Source organism: Procambarus clarkii, chromosome 8 (assembly GCF_040958095.1).
Source record: "Procambarus clarkii isolate CNS0578487 chromosome 8, FALCON_Pclarkii_2.0, whole genome shotgun sequence".
NCBI classification, from domain to species: Eukaryota; Metazoa; Arthropoda; class Malacostraca; order Decapoda; family Cambaridae; genus Procambarus; species Procambarus clarkii.
The window spans coordinates 7934918-7944596 of NC_091157.1; positions in this window are offsets into that span (position 1 = coordinate 7934918).

Below are 9679 nucleotides of genomic sequence, written 5' to 3' on the forward strand. Positions count from 1 at the left end.
ATAGTTCCCCCACCCCCCTGAATAATATTACGAGAGCAGTATTTACGGGCTATTCATGCCCGTGCCACCTCTTGGGTGGCTTATTCTTCATCAATCGAGAGAAGTACGTCCTAACCAGACGTTATATGATTATATCCTCAACAGTTGATAAATAAAAGTAATTGCGTAACTCCAGTTATCTAATACTTATCATAAATGGTATAAAACCTTATCATAAGCCAAGGGATTTGTAGATCAGTGTTTAAAGGGAATTCGGGAGTAATAATAATACAGCTGCTGCCATCTGTCGGCAGATAAGAACACTATCAACTGGCTGGTCAACAGTGGCCATAAGATACAGCTTACGCCATCTGTTGACATCAAATTACACTTATAACAAATCATCCTACAAAATACAACTAACGCCATCTGGTTTTTTTTCCAACGCACTATAAATAGCCAAACAGCAACCCATAAGGCGGGTTGTTGTGCTCGGGTAAGAGGTTCCAAGCTCCGCCCACAGATGGTATGGGGTGCATAATAAATGGCATATCATTGGTAGATATTCTTTGTTGACATTCACACAACAGCCAATCACAGGAAGGGATCAGCTAAAGGCTCCATCCACTTAATAAATCATCTTTATTTAGCACACCATCCTTGCTTATGGCATTCTGCTTCAATTTTAATCTACCTAAAAAGTGAAATGTTAAGTATTTAAAAGTATTAATATAGTGACAATTAAATACTGCAGGATGTAACGAGTGTTACAGAAACATGGGCTGGCTACCTAACTTGTGACGTCATCAGTGGGGGTTGCCTCACACAAATAATATCGGCGATACAATGCCTCCGTCCTCTTATTGGTTTACATTATTCAGTTAGATGGAAATTTCTGTTTTGTATAAAACAGAAATTGTTGTTCTTTTGTACAACAACAAGGTTATTGAGCAAAATGACGTATTTCTTATTTTGCATTTTATTCATATAAGAGTTGGCATTCCCCGCAACAGCCAATCACAGGAAGGTATTTGTTGGAAACTCTGCCTTCAAAAAAAGTTGATTCCTAATGAACTCTAACAATAAATTCGTTTAATAAACGAGTATTTAGGGTCAAGCTACAGGTGAACATTATAGGATAACGGTGTTTTAGCTTGCAGCTTCATTAGACAGAATCCCTGGTCTTAATTTTAAAAATAAAGAACTAGAAAGCGTATTTTATTGCTAACTTTTCGAGAAATATTTGTCTCATATCTCCCAGTCTCATATTTGCGAACATTTATGCATTGATTTTTTGGCTTAAGTTCTTATCATAATCCCTTTTGCAATCTCAACACCATCTGGCTCGTATCTTGTAACTATCTTCGTTACTTAGCCTCAAAACCTTACATTTCTCTTACATATCCTCTATCAACAGTAGTTAAAAAAAAGGAATTGCAGAATTCTAGTTACCTAATACCAGCATGGAATATAACCTTATTATAAGCTACCAGACGTATAGATCAGTGTTTAAAGTAATAATAATACATTATTATTAATGCAATAATATTATTAAAATAATAATAACACAGCTGATGCCATCTGTCGGCAGAAGAGAACACCATCAACTGGCTGGTCAACAGTGGCTATAAGATACAGCTTACGCCATCTGTTGACATCAAATTACACTTATAACAAATTACCCCACAAAATACAACTAACGCCATCTGGTTTTTTCCAACGCACTATAAATAGCCAAACAGCAACCCATAAGGTGGGTTGTGCTCGGGTAGGAGGTTCCAAGCTCCGTCCACAAGATGGTATGGGGTGCATAATAAATGGCATATCATTGGTAGAAACTCTTTGTTGACATTCACACAACAGCCAATCACAGGAAGGAATCAGCTATAGGTGCTGAATAAATCTTAATAAATCTTAGTTCAGCCCACTAGTCCTGCTTATGGAATTCTGCTTTAACTTTAATTTACCCAAAAAAGTGAAGTGTTAATTATTTAAAGTGTTAATCAAGTTATAATTAAATATTGCAGGATATAACAGATGTTATATAAAAATGGGCTGGCTACCTAACTTGTGACGTTATTATTGGGGGTTGCCTTGACACAAATAATGATACACTACTCTGCCCTCTTATTCGAGTAAATTTATTCAGTTAAATGGAGATTTCTGTCAGGTGCAAAACAGAAATTGCTGTTCTTTTTCACAACAACCTTGTTGTTGTGCACAAGGACCTATTTCTTAGTTTAAAATTTATTCATAAAAGAGTGTTGGTATTCCCCGCAACAGCCAATCACAGGAAGGTATTTCTGGAAGCTCCGCCTCCTTATGGACTCAGCACATCGCTCTAGCTCATGGCTCGCTGTTTCATCTCTTGTATATACAAACTATAACTTTTTCGATTACTGTTATAATTAATAATGATATAAAAGTTTTTACACAAAATGGCTAAATTCTGCCATTAAATGGACTTTGTCTGGTATACATACAAACATACACCAATTTATTACCATTCATCCATTATTAATTTCAAATGTAATGTATACTGTCTAGTTTTTTCCCTCTCGCCATTACTTGGTGCAATATTTCAAAGTTGTCTATTTATTTATCGATTTATCTATTATCTTGTATTTATATTTACAAGTTTCTGTGCTTGGAAGAAGACTCTGCATTGAATTGGGACTAATTTATTAAATAATATTATTTAGTATTAATTAATATTTACAATTATTATTAATTACAATTATTTATAGCTTAGTTACTTTCATGTAACTCGCAATCGTACATTCTTAACTTTAATAGCCCAAATTAGCCCAACTTGCTTTTAAATTAGCCCAAAAAGTAGCAAGTAGCGAAATTAAAAATTTGGGAGCGCGGGGCTCTCAAAAGTAGCCCAATTCGCTATTTGTAGCCCAATCTGGCAACTGCGTGCGTGCGTGTGTCCCGGGCCCGTGCGTGTGTCCCGGGCCGGTGCGTGTTGCGTGCAGCTGCCACCACATCTCCTCCCTCCGCTACTGGCACTGTATACATACAAGAGTTCCTGTATGTATATACATGTATGTTCTTGTATGTATCCGGGTCCTTAAATCCAAATCAAGGATTCAATGCTCCCCGGCCAGGGATACGAACTCGGGTCAAGGTGTTGGCGAAGTACGGGGCGAGTGTCTTACCACTACACCACGGGGTCTGCTAAAAATAAATAAATAAATAAAATAAATATATATATATATATATATATATATATATATATATATGTCGTACCTAGTAGCCAGAACGAACTTCTCAGCCTATGATGCAAGGCCCAATTTGCCTAATAAGCCAAGTTTTCATGAATTAATGTTTTTTCGACGACCTAACCTACCTAACCTAACCTAACCTACCTTTTTCGGTTACCTAACCCAACCTAACCTATAAAGATAGGTTAGGTTAGGTTAGGTAGGGTTGGTTAGGTTCGGTCATATATCTACGTTAATTTTAACTACAATAAAAAAAATTGACCTCATACATAATGAAATAGGTAGCTTTATCATTTCATAAGAAAAAAATTAGAGAAAATATATTAATTCAGGAAAACTTGGCTTATTAGGCAAATCGGGCCTTGCATAGCAGGCTGAGAAGTGCGTTCTGGCTACTAGGTACGACATATATATATATATATATATATATATGTATATATATATATATATATATATATATATATATATATATATGTCGTACCTAGTAGCCAGAATGCACTTCTCAGCCTGCTATGCAAGGCCCGATTTGCCTAATAAGCCAAGTTTTCCTGAATTAATATATTTTTTCTAATTTTTTTCTTATGAAATGATAAAGCTGCCCATTTCATTATGTATGAGGTCAATTTTTTTTTATTGGAGTTAAAATTAACGTAGATATATGACCAAACCTAACCAACCCTACCTAACCTAACCTAACCTATCTTTATAGGTTAAGTTAGGTTAGGTAGCCGAAAAAGTTAGGTTAGGTTAGGTTAGGTAGGTTTGGTAGTCGAAAAACAATTAATTCATAAAAACTTGGCTTATTAGGCAAATCGGGCCTTGAATAGTAGGCTGAGAAGTGCGTTCTGGCTATTAGGTACGATATAGATATATATATATATATATATATATATATATATATATATATATATATATATATATATATATATATATATATATATATATATATATATATATATATATATATAATATAGGTTTAAAAGAAGAAAATAAATAGTGTTCAGAGAAGACCTTGTGGATTCTCACTGAATACTTTAATCTTTTCCTCTCCTACCACCCCTATTAGTTTTTTTATTTGATTTTATTGCAATACTACAGTTTACAGAAAACACACACTTTTTATATATATATATATATATATATATATATATATATATATATATATATATATATATATATATATATATATATATATATATATATATCTTCACGTGGGTGAAGCATTTCAACTCTACGGGTGCTAAACCTCACGTCCATGGAAGATAGAAGAGTAAGGGGAGACATGATAACCACCTACAAAATTCTCAGAGGAATTCACAGGGTAGACAAAGATAACCTATTTAACACGGGTGGGACACGAACAAGGGGACACAGGTGGAACTGAGTGCCCAAATGAGCCACAGAGACATTGGAAACAACTTCTGCAGTGTCAGAGTGGTTAACAAATGGAATGCATTAGGCAGTGATGTGGTGGAGGCTGACTCCATACACAGTTTCAAGTGTAGATATGATAGAGCCCAGTAGGCTCAGGAACCTGTACACCAGTTGATTGACGGTTGAGAGGCGGGACCAAAGAGCCAGAGCTCAACCCCTCCGCAAGCTCAACTAGGTGAGTACATAGTCACCACCCTTCCCCATTACCACAATCATCACCCCTACTACCATGATCATCAGCAACACCATTACAATCACCAATCCCACTGACACAATCACCACCTCTACTGTATCAATCACCACCCTTACTACCAGTCATCACTCCCACTACCACAATCACCACTCCCATTACCACAATCACCACCCCCCATTACCACAATCACCACCCCCATTATCACAATCACCACCCCCATTACCACAATCACCACCCCCATTACCACAATCATCACCCCATTACCACAATCACCACCCCCATTACCACAATCACCACCCCCATTACCATAATCACCACCCCCATTACCACAATCACAATCATCACCCCCATTACCACAATCACCACCCCCATTACCACAATCACAATCATCACCCCCATTACCACCCCTATTACCACAATCATGACCCCCCCCCACTACCATACTCATCAGCAACACCATTACAATCACCACCCCACTACCATACTCATCAGCAACACCATTACAATCACCCCCCCACTACCACAATCACCACCCCCCACTACCACAATCACCACCCCCCACTACCACAATCACCACCACGTGTGCGCTAAGGCACAACAAGAGTATAAACGATGTTAAACAATTTCAATGAATGAAAGTTGGTGTTAGATTGGCTCCCGCCTTCAGCTTTCCTCTTTGTACTTGTTAGACTTTTTATCCCTGCCTTCTCCGTCATGTATACACTATACACAGTACTATACCTGTTTTATATACATATCACACGTGTGAAAATGTGTGTGTGTATTATAATAGCGCTTTCAGTCCTAATGCATATCAACTTTAGCTTTAGTATAGTTCATTTATTATGGACCCCATACCCATCCTTTGGGCTGAGCATGGTGGGCAAATGTCAATAATTCAATGTTGATTTTACGTCAATAACGTTGATTCAATGTTGAGACGGATCAAAGTTTAGAATGTTGATCCAACGTTATTAAACAACGTTGGATCAATGTTGATTTAATATTACGTCAACGTTGTTTGTCCTGGTTTGCCTCCTTTGGAAGGATTTAAGAGACTGGGATGTTTTATACGAAGAATTACAAATTGAGTGAATTAATTTACTTGCTAAAATGTCAAAATTTAATCAATACTGTATATATATTGCCTAAAGCCACAAATACGAGTGCAATTGAATAAGGTTGTACGTTGAGCAACTCTTCTGTACCCAGTGCTGTCAGCAACAGTGAAATAGACCTTGATTACACATACTGCCAGCAGGAAACCCCTTGTCAGCATTAATCATGATTAGGATAAACTGTTATTGAATAATGAAGCCAGTGGCAACAATTGTTGGAACTACCTATGTAGGTAGGTGCTAGTATAGGAAGTGGTTTATACTAGCAGTTTTTGTAGTGGCTTAATCTTCACCAATCAATCAATCAATCAATCAATCAGCATCAACAGTCTAGTTCCAACTCCCACACGAGCCTCACTGTGGAGCAGACAGTCACCTCCGGCCTCATCCAAGCTCTCCACTCTTGCCCTCGTTTGAGCTCTCCACTTTTGCTCTCGTTCGAGCTCCACTCTTGCCCCTCGTTGTTCGAGCTCTCCACTCTTGCCCTCATTCGAGCTCTGCTCTAGGTTTCATTCGAGCTTTCTTTTACAGGCCTCGCACAAGCTTTCTGCTTCCGGCCATCTTCAGCACTACATCCTACCTAACTGCGTCAGCAGCATGCAACAAGCATCATTCTCTCAACTTATCATGACACTGATGTACCATTTCTAACATTCAACTTCTGTAATAAATACTAAATAAACATTAAAACCACCATACTTTATGAATATTGTCACTTAAAATCATGTGCATTACACATGCTTCTATGACTTTACAGTATAACCCAAATTCAACAAACTGTATGGAACCAAACCCAATTCATTGCAGCTAGGGATCCATTGCAACCAGAGATCCCTTCAGGATGCACTTCCTGTGCTGTATGGGCTAATTACATTTAACACAATTTTCATTTCAACATATAATAGACAACTACTACACGTCTGCAAATTTTTTTAACTACAAATGGCTAATTTCTTACATTCCCAGCCTCAAAATTAATTTTCAAATGGTAGCAAATTAAGTGAAAAGAAACCATAGAATTTGGTTTCAAATATTCTCAATAGCTTTCCCAAGGCCTCAACTACTTATTGTAGTGTTGCCTCCATCTGTGAACTCGGTCTCAACACCCTAAGCAAATTCACACATCCCCTGCTTCGGAGAACTAGTTTGTTGAATCGATTGAGTAAATCTGGCATGGAAAGTGTGTGTTCTAACCAGATTTGCTGAATTAAGGTTCCACTATACTTACCAACTTGTTCCATACATCCAATACCTAATCAGTGATCACCGCCATTTCATATTATAAATCTAAGCTCATCAAATTTAAATGCAATGTCGTGTGTTTCATCTTCGGTTTAGAGACCCTCCCTCTTTATAAAGAGGGGGTCATATGTGCCTGAGAATAACGTAGCCATCTTTTCTGTACACTGCATATTGTCCAATCACCTGGCCTGATCAGTAGAGCAACAACTTTGCTTCTTGCAAGGACAATCTTCAATCCCCGGTTCTCTAAATGGTTGGCCACCATCTCCAACTCATTCTCAAATCCCAGCTCCTTGTCCTCATATTCCATCCAAGTGGTAGTTACATATGCTTAGTGCTTTCTCTTCACAATTACCTCACCTGTAGACTACATAATCCAATATAGAATAGGTCATGATTGGATTTAGACTTAGGATAGGTTACTGGAAGTTGCTATATTATCCAGCACCATGTGTATTTTATGGGTTTGAAGTAGGTAATTATAAAAAAATCTAATACATGTAATGAAATGCCACTTTCTGGTGGCTCCCTGGTGCTAGCTACCTGGATAGCTCCATGCTATTCAGTTCGTGGTAGGTCATTGTGAGTTACTGCAAGCTTCCAAGGAACTAGATACCAAAACTAGGCCAATCTAAAGAAGCACAATGAGCAGGGGGATCCTAGATCACGATAACCGGAAAAAATGGCCTGTAGAAAAGTAGCCAAACCAAGACTTACAAACAGCAAGGTAAACAAAGCATAGAAAATGAGACACTGAACCCTGGAAATGAATGAACCATCTGGTTGTGAAGCAGTTTTATTAGTTCCAGTGTGCACCAACAGGGGGTTGTGCATCTTTCTCCTGGATCCCCTAACCTAGCCTTGAACCTCGGTCATTTACCCAGGAAGATGGAAAAAACTGAGGTCCCTAAACAGGGAAGGGAGAGTCCCAAGGACCCACCAAAAAGAGGCGTTTCATTACATTCAACTCTGGTTTTATTGGAGAAATCCTTGATGCTGTCACCATGGAGAAAAAATAGAAAGAGGTACTTACCACGTGCAGAAGAGAGAACTGCAGAAAGTAACCCCTATAAATGGGGGTTACACAAGGTCTTTGCCACACAAGCCTGGCAAAGACCAAGAACTTTCAATAACTAACGAGCCCAGACATTAAAAAACAAAGGACAGAGCCACAAACTTATGGACAAACTTGATGACATTGCAGACAACCTTAGAAAAACAGGCCATGGAACAAGGGACCAGAGACACCAAATCAACAGAGTATCCACGCACAGAAGTCACAGTGAATGGTTGCAAGGTAACAGTCAAGGCGTCTAAGCTGCCATGGAGCTTACCAGAGACCATTCAACAAAAGTCTTGCAAAAACATGCAATACTATGGTAAAGTGCATATGAACTTGGTGACCCTTCATGATATCAGGTCCAGAAAGCAGAGGCAACTGAACATGCAGCTGCCACAAACCCACATCTCTGGTAAGGACAGCACAAACAAGCCTAAAGCAGTGCAAAGGCAGTACCACCCAAAAAAAGTGTGACAGACCTGACTCACCTCTGGTCACTGGTCTCAGTGACAGACCACTCAATATATAAATGAGCGTGATCTTGAACTGTGTTCAGGTATGGAAAAGTCATGCCAGGGCCCCCCCCCCCCAAAAAAAATAGTTGCTTACAAACCAGGATGAATCTGAAATCTCATACCACAGCCAACAAGAAGCGGCTGACCTAAATTTAAATAAAATAGGTCCATCAAACACATGAAGTAATGATTCTGAATGAGGAACTGAAAAAGCTCTAAACACACCACAAGGGCAAATCACTGGATTTCTGAAACCTCTGCACATTTGACGGCTCTGGGGACTCGACTCAAGTCTGGAAGCACATGGAGATGTGGAAGCTTTCATTGCTGTATGACAATACCCATGCATCACATAATATATATTACTCTCAGGATGGTTATCACATACATGTGTTTTTTTTTATTTTGCTGTAATCTTAAATTTCAGTGTATGTAACTTATGATACATATAAATACTTAGGATCATTATGATTAAAAGAATCCAAATGCTCACTCCGTCATGTAACTTGATAATAAGGCTGGCAGTCACTGTCAAAAGGTCTGTTCAATTTGTAAACTTCTAATCAATACTTTACTAAAGCATCAATACTCTATAAAATCTTAGTCACTACTAACAGGTTTGAGAAAAGGGACTATTACATTATTTCACATATTTGTGACTCGTAATAAGGGTCAAGGACAGACCAAAATGTTGTCACTTTCTTTTGTATATGTGAGTTGGGGTATTAATTTTCAGCAATGATATTGCAGCTTATTCTCTGCAATAGTATTTATGCTCCGATTACCAAGTACTATAATAAAGAAGGACACATTTTTACAAAGCAGATTTACAATCATTCCGTCTTAAAGTGAGTGTTTATCTACATTTATAACAAATTAGTCTTAAAACATTCTCACACACAAATTTA